Source organism: Saccopteryx bilineata, chromosome 2 (assembly GCF_036850765.1).
Source record: "Saccopteryx bilineata isolate mSacBil1 chromosome 2, mSacBil1_pri_phased_curated, whole genome shotgun sequence".
In the NCBI taxonomy this organism is placed as follows: domain Eukaryota; kingdom Metazoa; phylum Chordata; class Mammalia; order Chiroptera; family Emballonuridae; genus Saccopteryx; species Saccopteryx bilineata.
Window position 1 is genome coordinate 29,020,042 of NC_089491.1, and position 13,041 is coordinate 29,033,082.

General features: G+C 45.1%; 1 protein-coding gene across 1 annotated transcript in view; it reads left to right on the top strand.

Moving 5' to 3' along the window:
- Positions 1 to 10,774: 10,774 nt before the first annotated feature.
- ABCA1 (ATP binding cassette subfamily A member 1) overlaps positions 10,775 to 13,041 on the top strand; it is a 131,407-nt gene continuing 129,140 nt past the window's right edge. Inside the window, exon 1 of the mRNA XM_066256609.1 lies at positions 10,775 to 11,003. The gene's annotated coding sequence lies outside the window, so the exon portion shown is untranslated. The remainder of the gene's footprint in view (positions 11,004 to 13,041) is intronic.

Consider the following 13,041-nt stretch of genomic DNA (forward strand, 5'->3'; position numbering starts at 1 on the left):
AATGTAAGTTATTTATTCTTTCTCTGCGGACCAGTACCAAATGGCCCACGGACCGGTACCAGTCTGCGGCCTGGGGGTTGGGGACCACTGGTATAAAAACTCTCAGCTAGGTTTAAATTTCACCAACATTTAGGCAAGTCACGCTATTTAAGAAAAGACAGGTATTAGTGGGGACCTGAGGAAACTGCAAACCACTACTTCCCTGTAGAGTCTCCTTTCGTGTCGAATAATTGTTACCATGTAGGAATAGGCCTCCTGTGCTCAGGCCCTCCACCTTTTCAATGGAAGCAAGGAACAAAGATTTTTAAGTGTGATATTTCCAATCTTGTCAACTCTTTCAAATAAAATACCAGCACATTTAGCCCAGATCACGTGTTGGGGAGCTGGGCTGCCAGCGTGCAAATTCTGATAAAAAGTAAAGTGCTTAAACGTTCGGAGTCCAAAATCGGGGTAGATGAAGGCTGTTCAAGGTCAGGACATAATTCCAGCAGTGAACTCTGAGGCAGCAGAGTGGCCTGCTGCGTGCTCCTGACAGGGCAGTGGGATGCTGATAACCAGAGCTTAATTGGCCTTTCTAGATCTCTGTGGAAGCCCCGGGGCTCTTTAGCAATTCTTGGGGAGAAAGAGAGAGGGAGAGAAATCTCAAGAAAGAGATATTTGACTCCCTGCTAATAAGCAAGTGGGGACTTGAGAAATTAAATAAAAGATTAAAAAGAGGTATGACCATAGTTGTAGCTAAACTCCAGGCTTATAAAGTAGTTTCCATTGGTTAATCAAATTGAAAACATTGATTTCAAAATCCACAAATTGGAATTTTGGAAAAGTGTCACATTTATTAAGTTATTATTAGGCACTGAGGAACAGTTATATTGTTGGGGATAATAAATGATAACAACAACAGCTGTCATTTGTTGAGTACTTGCCATATGCTTGGGACAGTACTAACACTTCACATGTACCAACTCATTTAATACTCATAAGGTAGATTCTATTACCTCCATTTGCTAGATGAGTAAATTGAGGCACAGAGAGATAAAGTAACATGCCCAAAGACACACAGTTGTTATGTTTTACTAATGATAAATTTTTATTTAGACCCATCAGATTGGGTTTAAGGTGCTCTCTCTTTTTTTTTTTTTTTTTTTTTTTTTTGCATTTTTCTGAAGCTGGAAACAGGGAGAGACAGTCAGACAGTCTCCCGCATGCGCCCGACCGGGATCCACCTGGCACGCCCTCCATGGGGCCACGCTCTGCCCACCAGGGGGCGATGCTCTGCCCATCCTGGGTGTCGCCATGTTGCGACCAGAGCCACTCTAGCGCCTGAGGCAGAGGCCACAGAGCCATCCCCAGCGCCCAGGCCATCTTTGCTCCAATGGAGCCTTGGCTGCGGGAGGGGAAGAGAGAGACAGAGAGGAAAGCGCGGCGGAGGGGTGGAGAAGCAAATGGGCACTTCTCCTGTGTGCCCTGGCCGGGAATCGAACCCGGGTCCTCCGCACGCTAGGCCGATGCTCTACTGCTGAGCCAACCGGCCAGGGCTTCATTTTATTTTTTGAAACAGTTTACAAACCTACTCACCAAAAAAGTTCTAGCTGTCTTAACCATTTTCATCTCTCTGCATTCTCTTCTGTTTCTCATTACCATGTATACATTCTTCTAAAACATGTCAGGGTTTAGTGTTTCCATGCGGTAATTTATGGTTTGCCTTTCTGCAGTTGTGAACTATCTCCTCCCACTACTTATCTACAAACTCTGTTCTCTTAGCTAAAAAATAGCATATGTTTACCATAGAAATTTTGTAAAATACAGTCATGTACAAAAAAAATGCTTCTAATCCCACAACCGCTCACAGAAAATAGCCGTTAACTTTAGATGGGATTCTTTCCATTCTTTCCTATACTCATATATTCAATGAAAAAGAGGAGAAATATAGTGCTGATTATTTTTACCAACTAAAAATCATATGTATACATCACTATAGTTTTGCTTTTTTCAATTAACATTTATTGTAAGCAGTTTCCCATGTTACTACCTTAAAAATTATTTTTTTAACAATCACATAGAATTTTGTCATGAGGTTATCAGAGTTTATTTTAGAATTTTCAAGCTGTTAGATGATTAATTTTTTTTTCCCTTAAGTGAGAAGTGGGGAGGCAGAGAGACAGGCTTCTGTAAGCACCTCAGCCAGGATCCACCCAGCATGTCCCCTATGGGGTGATGCTCTGCCCATCTCATTGACTGCTCTGTTGCTCTGCAACAGAGCTATTTTAGTGCCTGAGGTGAGGCCATCCTCAGCACCCAGGGCTAACTTTTTCCAACCAAGCTACTGGTTTCAGGAGGGGTAGAGAAGAAGATGGTCACTTCTCCTATGTGCCCTGACTGGGAATTGAATCTGGGACATCCACGTGCTGAGCCAACGCTTTACTGCTGAGCTAACTGGCCAGGGATGATTAAATATTTTTTAAATGTTCATTTTTGCAGATAATATAGTGACAAACATTTTGAACATAAATCATTGACCATATGCTAGGATCTTTCCTTTGCATAAATTCCTCCAAGTAAAATTAGTGAATCACAGCCTCTTATTACATATTGCTAAGGTTCCCGTCAGAATGTTGGGACAATTCACATGCCACTGACACCCTCACTTTTTAGGATCTTCAATTTTACATCATATCCCTTTTTCTTCAACCTCCAGTTTTAGTTTCTTAGATGTCTTAGGACTAGACCCTCAATTTAGCTTTCTTTTCTCATTCTATCAGTGTGTCCAGGGCTGCTCACTCCCAGGGATAAGTGGACAGATGTGGGAACTTGCTGCTGAGTTCTTCTGGGTAATGGAGTCCATCAAGAGAAAACTAGCTTTAGGGTCAGCTCTGTGGGGGGCCTCTGGTCTCTGAGTATGGAGCTCATTCTCCACCAGTTTGCATACTTGTGGGTGATTCTGCACATGTTGGTTTCTGGGACAAGTAATCATCGAATAAAGTGCTCAGATTTCCCTGAACAACATCAGCTGTGAGGAGCATGGCAATGAAGAAAGGAGATAAAGCCCTACTTCCATGCTGTGGTCATAGCATATCGTCTGGGCGGCTAATCTTCAAGGAGGCAAAAATGTTCATTTTGTCTAGACAAATTGCAGAACCCATGAAGGGTACTGGTATAAGGACAGAGCAAAGACCCAACATAGGACCACTGAGGGGGACAACAGAGGGAAGACCATGCTACTTCTGAAGGAGTCATCCCCAAAGTACTGAAGGAGAAAAAGAGAGGCTTAAGGCCTAACAGAAAAGGGAAATCTGGAACATTTTCTAGGATTCCTTCTTCATTCTTTCCTTTCTTTCTTCTTCTTCCTTTCCCTTCCCTTTCTTCTTCTTCCCTCCCCTCCCCTCCCCTCCCCTCCCTTCCTTTTTTTCTAATGACTTATTCATTATTAATGTGTTGGAATGAAGGAAAGCTCCTGGCTAAGAGATAACACATCCCTCAGCCCAGAAATTACAACCAGGAATATGGATTCTTAACAAGTGTCAAAAAAGCTCTCTGAACAAGAAGAGAGAAGAATGCAGACACATCACTTCTGTTAAAATAAAGGCTTGGGTTCTATTAATCCACCGAGTTCAGTTATTTTCTTTTCCAACTTAAAGGTGCTATCTAACCTCTAAATCTATTGTTATACTTACTAATGGACCCAGAGCTGAGGGTATTATTTGTCTATCAATTTGAGTAGTTAAAAAATATCTCTGGCCCTGGTTGGTTGGCTCAGTGGTAGAGCGTTGGCCTGGTATATGTATGTCCTGGGTTTGATTTCTGGTCAGGGCACATAGGAGAAGCGCCCATATGCTTCTCTACCCTTCTCCCTCTCCTTTCTCTCTATCTCTCTCTTCCCTTCCCACAGTCAAGGCTCCATTGGAGCAAAGTTGGCCTGGGTTCTGAGGATGTCTCCATGGCCTCTGCCTCAAGTCCTAGAATGGCTCTGGTTGCAATGGAGCAATGCCCCATATGGGCAGAGCATCACTCCTTAATGAGCTTGCCAGGTGGATCCTGGTCAGGCGCATGCAGGAGTCTGACTGCCTCCCTGCTTCTCACTTCAGAAAAATACCCCCCCCCAAAAAAAATTCTCTGTAATATTTTTCTCTCTCTGTTATCTACCTTCTATTTCACACTTTCAATCTAATGAGGGAAGTGGTTTCTATATCCTTTCTCTTTTCTCTGTCCCTTTTGCCTCCTGCTTCTACAGTAATAGCACACTAGTTATTTAACTCCATCCATCTCTTTCAGTGCACACTCTTAAACAGGAGGACAGGGGTGGAGAGAAGAGGGATTTCCAAGCAACAGGAACTAGACGAGCAGAGACACAGAAAGTTTGTAGAAGAGGGCAGGGGTAATGAAATAACAATGGGGGGATGGTGGAGGTGGAGGAAAGAGGGGCTACAATTAGGCTTCAAAGCCCTCCAAATAATCATGTTTGCAAAGGCCTTTGGTAGGTTTCCTAAGGGACTTTGAAGGTAGTCTTTCTTTGTAAGCAATGGGAAATAGTAGGAAGCTTTGAGGAGGAAAAAGATATGATTAAATGGTTGGGGGTTTGTATTGGTCTCCTGAGCTTTTCCTCCCCCAAGCAAAACACACTCCATTGTGGTAGGGAAGACAAATAGGAAGGCGAAGAAACTAAAAGCAGGCAGGAATAGCAGCTTGGGGGTTACTGCAGTACAGAAGCCCAGACATTTGGCTTGGACTTAGGCAGTGGGGTGGAGAGGAAGGGACAGATTGAAGAGATATTTAGGTTTTATTGACATGACTTTGGTGATTTTTTAGAATGAGAAGGGAAAGATAGGGGTAGAGAGATGAGAAGTTGAGCAGGCATGACTGTGATTCCTCAGGGGCTTAGTCAACCTGTGCATGATGGTGCCATTAGGTGACATAGAAAACTAAAATGCAGGCGGAGGAAGGAAATTAAAAGGGAAGATTAAAAAATTGGCTTGGGGTTTACTTGCAGAATGTCCTGTTCAGTGTTGTGTTGATAAATGTCAACAACTGGCTTTTTGAAAGAAAAGAAAAGAAAAAGCCTTGATTGTATCAGATTTTGTATGGTGTAAATATTCCCACCACTGTCTGATTTTAAACCAGCCCAGAGGAAGTCACTTATTGCTGAGCTGGAAGAGATATACACATTTAGCTCTTCTGAACTGGAGTGAGCCAGACTCTAGCACACCACTGGTCTTTAGGGAGCACGGTCCAGGAGCTCAGCGAGGAGATGAGAGCTGGTGATATAGGGGTTAAGTGAAGCCATGGGAGTGGAGCATATAGAGATAAAAAGAGCAAACCAGTATCAGGGGCCATAGATACAAGGAAAGAGGAATCAGAAAAAGAACATTAACCGAGAGGCAGGAGAGTCAGAAGAGAACCAGATTCATGCAATTCAGGAGAACTGGTTTCAGGAAGGAAGGTGTGGTCAAGAGTGTCAAATACCAGAGATCAGGTGGCCTAAGGACTTAAAGGAGGTCATCAGCGGAACCAATTAAATGGGTCTTTTTTTTTTAATGATAAAAAAGAGCATTTAGTCTCTCTAGCTTTCTTTTTAAGGAGGTCATTAATGGATTTGGATAGAACAGTCTCAGCAGTGCCCCCGCAGGTTGGGGGGAGGAGGAGTAGAGGATAGGGGAGCCAAGAGTTTGCCTGAAACCCGCTGCAGAGGAAATGAATGGAGGGAGTAGAGATGACATTTTCCCAGTAGTTTGGCTTTTAAGGGAAGGAGAGCACAAAGGGAGGCAGGATGGAAGAATAGCTTTTAAAAAAGTTATAACTCACCGATGAGCTAGTAATTCAAGGAACCATATCTGTCTATAATCCAGGCTATTCGTTGATCCCAATGACAAGCAGAACAAACATCTCATTCAAGTCCAGAAGCAATAATGGTTTCGGATCTTGTTTAGATGTCAGTGTGAGTCACATCAACACAGAAGGGGAACTTGGGGAGGTGAACACACAACATGTATTATAAAATTGTACACCTGAAACCTATATAATTTTATTAACCAATGTCACCCCAATAAATTCAACTTAAAGTAGAAAAATAAATTGCATTGGTCCAATTAAATTGAATTTATTAGTATTGAGAGCGCATCCGATACATGGTTTACTCCACAAATAATGCTGATTTCTTACACATACATATTTTATTTGAACATCGATTGCTTGATAATTTGTTTAGGTTTCTAACCATATATTGAAATTAAACTGACTCAAATATAAACTGTAGATGCTTTTATTTCTCCTTATATGAAAGAAGGATTACCTATTTTTTTTTTCTCTTTAAATTCAGCTATTAGGTCTTCTTAAGTGTAACAAATTCAACTTGAAGTTATTTTTAGGACAGTTTCTTTTTTATTCTTCATTGCTTTCCTGTAATACGCTTTTTTTTTCTTCCAGGTTTTCAGGAACCAAATGGAATACATACCAACCAAAACTATGTGTGTGGTGAAAATCATTTATATTTTAAATAATGTATGTATGTACGTTTATGTACACCAATGAACAGATATCATATATATCAAAGCAAGCTCCAAGAAAGCCTTTTAGGTAATCTCTATTTTAAAAGTCTCAAAGGAATGATAAAACTGAGTTGCTCTGTAGCTCCATGACTTCTAGCAGGGTCTCCAAGGTCACAGCTGCCTGAAGGACAGTTCTGTGATTAGAAAATGCCAGGGTCATCTCAGACTAGAACCTCAAGCCACTCGGGCTACATTTACAGAATTAGCTTCATCAGGGCAACAGCACATGGAAGGGTCCTCCTACTTATTTGGAAGGGGTCAGGTGGGGTGGAGACTTGGAATACTGGTGTTGTTGTCAGCAGGAACCTAAAGACTTGGAGGAAAATTCACCAAAGCATACCCAGGAACAAACCAACCTGTGATATTCAAGGCAGAGAACATACATGTGTAAACTTTCTCAAGGGGTATATATTTTCTTAGGCTCTAACTTTTGGGATTTAGTATTTTTGTCATATGATTCTGCCACACTTGTGAAGTATGGGATTGGTGTCATCAGACTTCTCTGTCCCTGTATCACCTGGCCAAATCACTTAGCCTTTTTGTGGGTTTGGGGCTCTGTTATTGGTAGACATCAATGAGACTCATCCATAGGTTTCAAACATTACAGTGTAGGGGAATGTTGTTTATTGTAGTGGTGACATCAGAGATTGTTCTTAGTGAAAAATGATCAAGTTCAGCTTTGGGGCCATTGATTTATGTAGTTAGAATGGATGGCTGTCGTCTCTCTGGGGCTTTCATCTTCTTGAGCTCACCTTCTTTCTCCAGCATCCTTCTTTGTGTTATTTGTACAGGACTTACTGTTGCTCAGTCCCCAATAGAGCAGTCTAAGGGATTGCTTTTAGTAGGGGTGCTTTGGAAACAGCAGCCTTCAAAATTCTAAAAGGACTCATTTGGTGGTGGGATTGTAAGCACCGTGGGAAGTGGGTGGCAGTAGGGGTAAGGGTGGTACAGGGATGGAGGGTCAGGGAGACCTCATCACTCCCCCAAATCAGAGTTGGAATGGTAATACCACCTCTAGGAGCTTTCCTTCACATCTACAGGGTCAGAGAGATTAATTTTAACTTTTGCTAGACTTGGAAAGAAGTTTATAAGCCATGGCAGGTACTTAAAAATGACATTAAGAGTCACCTACTAACACCTTCTTTATTTTCTTTTCTTTTCTTTTTTTATTTTTTTTAATTTTTTTTTTTATTAATTTTAGAGAGGAGAGGGAGAGACAGAGAGGAGAGACAGAGAGAGAGAAGGGGGGAGGAGCTGGAAGCATCAACTCCCGTATGTGCCTTGACCAGGCAAGCCCAGGGTTTTGAACCGGCAACCTTAGCATTTCCAGGTCGATGCTTTATCCACTGCGCCACCACAGGTCAGGCAACACCTTCTTTATTTTCAATGCAATTCTTTCACAGAGCTTAAATGAACAAAATTCACTTTCAGAAAATCCAGGTGAGGCAGGGAGAGAATACATATTTTGTTCATTTTACAGATTAAGAAATGGAGGCAGAAAGTTGTGGAGCTTGTGGTTCAGTCAAGACCCCAGAATCCAGGCTCTTGGCCAGGGTTGTCCTTGACCTAGGCAAGTGGGACCTCTCTCCTATGCCCTGAGCTTCAGAAGGCTTGGCTCTGGCCCTCTGCAAACCCTGTCTCCTCATAAGTGTGAGCAGTCAACAGGGAGAAGGGACCGTGACACCAGAGTTCTGGAACCTCAGAATTTCTTGATCCAAGGTTCCTAAGTGCAATTTCCAGGGTCTGCATGGGCCTCCTCATTGGTGTATGCACCTCAGCTCAAGTTGTGGCCTTGACTGGATGCATGGAGGAAGCTCGTGCATCTGGGGGTCCATGTGCACGCAGTGGAGGTTCTTCTGGAAAATGATGAAGTTGGAGATGGGAAGAGAGGCGTTCTGGGGCAAGTTATCCCATTTCACCTCATTCTTGCCAAAAGTCAGGCCACACTGTGAGGAGTCTGAATGTGAACCTGTCCTTCCACCTTGCTTTCAAGGTACTGTATCTTTGTCAAGGTAGCAGATATTTATTTTATAGTTTGTTGGCTTGGTTTATGGTTTAGACCACAAGTATGTGGGCCTCCATTAGCAATCTTGCCTCTGTCCCTCATATGTTATAGGTGGTCTTGCTCCTGACTGTCAAAGCCAAAGCGAGAGGAAGAGGTTGGAGATCTGGGATGGTTATAAAATATTACATGACTATGATTCTCTCGCTGCACTCTGCAAATCTATAGAAGCCAAAATACAGCCTTGTGTATTTATCATGGGGATGCTAACCAACAGCTTGGAAATAAAAGGGGGCTGGCCCACATGGTTCCATCATTGGGGTCCCCCCTCCGTTATGCAGAGAAGGAGCAAGAAGCTGTTCACTGGCCCTTCCAGGGACCTGGGTGGCCCAGGCTGAGAATCCTAAAGGCAAAAGGTTGTCTGTTGAATACCAAAGAAATATAATAGTTTGTGGTAGAAATAAATAAATAAAACAACAGACCAATTATCCAGAGAATTGTCCCCCTTCCTCCACACCCTAGGCCCATGATGGTGAACCTATGACACACGTGTCAGCACTGACACGCATAGCCATTTTCGATGACATGCAGCTGCATACCAGAGACATATGGGGCCGCATGCTGGGAAGGACGTTTCATCCTTGGCTCCTGCACGGCCAGGTGCAGTAGCCGAGGATAAAACATTTGCTGTAATGTAAACACTCTGTGCCAGAGGTCTGTAGGCCAAAACAACAGAACTCCGGCACAGAGTGTCTAGTTCTGGGACTTCCGGTTAGGCTGTTAGGAGATCTTTGACCTCACTTCTGGCCAATGGAGCAGAGCAGGGAGCAGCGGAATGCCCTGGGGGACGCATCTCTGGGGGCCCTGTGATCGCCATTACCAGCAACCACATAACCACAGCAACCATCATCCAATCTACTGTTCTGGGGTGTCGTGGATTTCTAATTGACCCTCATTACTGAGATAAGTGAGGGGGAGGCTGGGAGAGGCGAGGGCCTGTGCTATGGGTGCCATTTCCGCCATTAGAAATAGCGGCAGTCATCTTAATTTACATAAGATGCAACTTGCAGAATTTCAAGACAGCATCTGGGCTCAGGTGTTTGTCGACTTGAGGACAAAGCTTGAGAATCTGGAAAGGTGCCACTTGGAGAATCAAGAGGAGTGCCACTACGAACAGGAAATTTGGAGTGCCTGGAATCGATTACCAGATACTTTTAGCACCCTGAAAAATAAAGCAATAGCTTTACTCACAATTTTTCCCTACTTTTGTGAGACTTTATGCTCAGCGTTAAATAATATCAAAACCAATAAAAGAAACAAATTGACAGATAAAGTTAGTAGCGCTTGCTTGGGCTTGAAGTGTACAAAATACCAACCTTCAACTGAAGATCTAGCCAATGAAATTCAGCAACAAAAAAGTCACTAATAGGCAGGTTACTTAAAGATTCCCCCTCCTCCTTACTTATCTTAGTTCAGGGCACCCCACACAAGTTAAATAATATCAAGATCAACAAAAGAAACTGACTGACAGATGAACAAAGAAATCACTAAGCAGGTAAGTTAAACAATTAGTTTTTGGTTTATTAAATACAGTTATATATTACAATTACACATTTTTGTTATTTAAACTATAAACATTGTGAAATTATGGTTTTTTTCTCAGTGACACACCACCCGAGTTATGCTCGGTTTTTTGGCGAATTTTGACACACCAAGCTCAAAAGATTGCCCATCACTGCCCTAGGCATTTGAAAGGAAAGAAAGACTACAGGGTTGGCGTGGGGATGGTTTTCAGCCTTGAGTTCCCAATCACTGAGTAAACTAATAAACAAAGGGAAAAAAATTGCTGAAAGCCAGAGTTTAGGGGAAACGATTTCCACTACTGCTGCTGCCTGCTGGGAACATGGATGAGAGAGACAGTCTCCTGCGCAGTCCCAGGCCCCGCGTTTCCCACTTGTCCTAGGCCTCCAGGCTCCGCCCGGTGAGGAGGCGAAGACCGAAGACCAGGCCATGCAGGCTGCACCCCCACCTCCCACCTTTCGCCCTGCAGCCTGGCCGGGAGCTGCGGGACGTCGCTCGTTTAAGAGGCGGGGCGCGCCTCCACGTGCTTGCTGCTGAGTGACTGAACCACAAAAACAGAGGCCGGGAAGGGGGCGGGGAAGGAGGGAGAGAACAGGCTTTGACCGATAGTAACCTCTGCTCTCAGCTCAGCCGAATCTATAAAAGGAACTAGTCGCGGCAAAAGCCGGGTAATTCTGAGGGAGAGTGAGTGGGTCCCGGACCCGCACGCAGAGCAGAGCAGACACCTCTCCCCGGGCGCAGGTGTGCAGGACAGGGGGCGCCACAGGACCAGAGCCACCAGAGCCAATTTCTCGGGCGCTTTGCTTCTTTTCTTTTCCTCTCCTCCGGAAGGGTTTTTCAAGGGTGGGGAAAAGAGACGAAAGCACAAAAGTGGAAAACAGGTAAGAGGCTCTCCAGAGATTTAGGCATTACTGTTTTGTTTCGGGGCCGAGGAGGCTTTGGGAAGCGTTCAGTTTCGGGGACTTTAGTCCGAACCCCCACACCCTCTCCTCTTGCAAAGTGAAAGGTGCGGGGGTGGCGTAAATGCGGGGAGGACGTCCTAGGACAGGCTCTGGAGACCCAAAGACGCGGCGCTGCTGTGCTCCGGGCTTGCCCTGTGGCGAAGCCCCGGGAGCATCTCCGGGCTTGGAGACCCGGGCGCAGTACCTCGGGCGCAGTGAGTTGGGGGGCTCCTGGCCGTGTTGGGGGTTCCTCATCGTGTTGGGGGTGCTGCTGCCAGAGTGGTGAGAATGGTAGGTCCTGCACTGAGAGCTCCCCTTTGTTCGGAAGCGCCTGAGCCGGCTCGAACCCCTCTGGCTGCGGGTCGGCGGGCGCCCACCGGGAGGAACGCGCACACTTAGTCCCTACTCTGTTTTTAAGCTGGTCTGACTTGGGCTCTGACCTGGGGATCCGCCCCGTGCGCTGTCAGCTGAAACGACTTCTTGGTCCCTAAGAGCTCTATCGGGGGGTGTCCCAAATGGGGTCGGTAGCGGTAATGCCCACTTGAAGCCTCTGGGGCTTTGTTTGACATGGGGGTCCTGCGTATGATCTCTGTGCGCTCAGCCGAGCTGGTGTTCCTGGCGCAGCGGAGTGGACGTGTTTTGTTATTTTAAAAAACTGGACTTAGACAGCCTTTGGAAACCTGGAGCCGAGTGGCCCATTACCCCGCGCCTCCCACTCCTATCGTCTTGCTTTTTGCTGCTTGTCACTTGGGGCAGCCTAAGGCAGGGTACGGATGGAGAAGCTAGGGCGAAATGGTGCAGCCGAATGACCGAGAGTAACCCCGGCGGGCTGTGCAGAACTGGAAGCTCCGCGGCTGGGCTGGGCTCCGCGGTGGGGGTGGGGAAGGCTGGGCTCTGGCTTCTGGTGGCCCGGGGGGACTGGCCCGCAGCGCCTCCTGGCCGAGTGTCTTGGGAATCGGCCCCGGGGCTGGAGTGGCGCCGGGCTCTGCAAGGCGTTGTCTCCCGCGGGTTCCGACCGAGATCTTATGAAGAAGGAAACCTGGGAGGTCAGGCGAAAGCCCTTCTAGTTTTTTTTTCTTAGAATGTTTCCTGACTCCCAGACCCTTGCTGATTCGGAAGGTGCTTGGGCCGTGGGCTAGTGCCAGCGTTGTGTGCAGGTGCCTCTTTTCAGCACTTACTAGAAAGAAGGAAATAAACAAGATTTAAAAAAGGGATGACGGGTGGGGAGAGGGAGAGAATCTTCTGGCACTGAAAGTAATTGACCCTTGTCTTCTGCATTATTTAAAACACAAGGCTTTAAAGTGACACCTCACAAAGTGAGTGGGTGGTATATGCATTCATATACTGGAGGACAAATCTGATATTTAAAATAACCTACCTTGGTGATGAAAATCAGCAAGTCACTTTCTAAGACCGGATCTCCCCCTGCCCCTCAAAGGAACACTTCACAAAATCTTCCAAGTTCAAAAGCGAAATTTTACTCAGACAAAACTTAAATCTCAACTTTAAAAGTGCTTAATTTCTCACCTCTCCTTTTATTTCAGCCCATTTTCCACAAAAGGAATGCAGGCTTTCTGTTGTTCAGATCATTTTATTGAGACTCTTCTCCCACATGAGAGAAAGCGTGAAAGCCTGAAGAAGGTTGTGGTGTAGAACCTAGAACCTCTTCGGAGTTTCCATTGTCGGCCCATTCTCCAAATGCCCCTATAATGCATTAAAATAATACGTGGTAGGGAGAATTTGGAAAACATTGGATTCACACAGCAAATTGATAATCTACTTGAGAAATAGCAGTGGTATCAGAGTGGCCAAAGCCTTGGTGATGACCATGGCCCATGTATGTGGTCAGAATAATTCACAAACCCCCTTGCAAGGATAAGCCTGCTATTCTTGAATGACATATTTGTGAAGGAGACATCTGTGATGTTCCCCTTTAGATGACCTCTTGAAATCTCAACCCTTATAAGTATTTTGATTT